Source organism: Mandrillus leucophaeus, unplaced genomic scaffold (assembly GCF_000951045.1).
Source record: "Mandrillus leucophaeus isolate KB7577 unplaced genomic scaffold, Mleu.le_1.0 Scaffold418, whole genome shotgun sequence".
Lineage (NCBI taxonomy): Eukaryota > Metazoa > Chordata > Mammalia > Primates > Cercopithecidae > Mandrillus > Mandrillus leucophaeus.
In genome coordinates this window covers 1,249,522-1,250,936 of record NW_012104454.1, presented here as the reverse complement: position 1 = coordinate 1,250,936, position 1,415 = coordinate 1,249,522, and positions in this window count along the sequence as shown.

Below are 1,415 nucleotides of genomic sequence, written 5' to 3'. Positions count from 1 at the left end.
CACCTGTAGTCCCAGCTACTCAGGAGGCTGAGGCAGGAGAATCACTTGAACCTGGGAGGCAGAGGTTGCAGTGAGCTGAGATCGCACCACTGCACTTCAGCCTGGGTGACAGAGTAAGACTTCATCTCAGACACAAACACACAGACACACACACACAAATAGATGTTGGCATGGATGTGGTGAAAAGGGAACAGTTTTACATTGCTGGTGGGAATGCAAATTAGTACAACCACTATGAAAAACAGTATGGATATTCCTTAAAAAACAAAAGTAGAAATACCATTATTTCCAGCAATCCCACTACTGGGTGTCTATTCAAAGGAAAAGAAGTCCTTCTATAAAAAAGACACATGCACACACATGTTTATAGCAGCACAATTTGCAATTGCAAAGATATGAAACCAACCTAAGTGCCCATCAACCAAAGAGTGGACAAAGAAAATGTGGTGTATCTGCATCATGGAATACTACTCAGCCATAAAAAGGAACGAAATAATGTCTTTTGCAGCAACTTGGTTGGAGCTGGAGGCCATTATTCTAAGTGGAGTAACTCAGAAATGGAAAACCAAATATCATATGTTCTCACTTATAAGTGGGAGCTAAGCTATGAGGACACAAAGGCACGAGAGTGATATAAGGGAATTTGGGGACTTGAGGGGAAGGTTGGGTGAAGAATAAAAGACTACATATTGGGGGCAGTGTACACTGCTTGGGTGACAGGTGCATTAAAATCTCAGAAATCACCACCAGATAACTTATCCGTGTAACCAAAACCCAACTGAACCCCAAAAACTATTAAAAATTTAGAACACGTTTTTAAAAGTAAGAAAACAGTACATAATTTTTTGAAAAACAGTAAGTCTTGGCAAGTACATCTCCCCCACCTGACATCTTGAGACAAAATTTTTTTTCCTCTCTGAGTTCTCAGTACCAAGAACAGTGCACAGCACATAGTCATGAACCTTTGGCCTAAATCACAGTGAAATTAGTGAAAGGAAGTCTAGCTTCTAGTCCCAGCATTCATACCAACTTCTTAGCCACTGAAAGGCCCTGGCCAAGACACTCCTCTGAGCTTCTGGTAAATGGGGATAATGTTCCTGTCCCCTTCTTAGTTTGTGAAGATCAATTCAGAGAGAAATGGGGTTGGTCCTTTGGTATGGTGGGAAGTCTAAGCACATTGAAAGTTTAAGACATCAGCACTGGCCAATGCAGTGGCTCACGCCTGTGGAGGTCAAGGTGGGTGGATCACTTGAGGTCAGGAGTTCAAGACCAGCCTGGCCAACATGGTGAAACACTGTCTCTACTAAAAATACAAAAATCAGCCTGGTGATTGGTGGTACAACCTTGGTGGTGCAAGCCTGTAATCCTAGCCACTCGGGAGGCTGAGGCACAAGAATCCCTTGAACCTGGGAGGC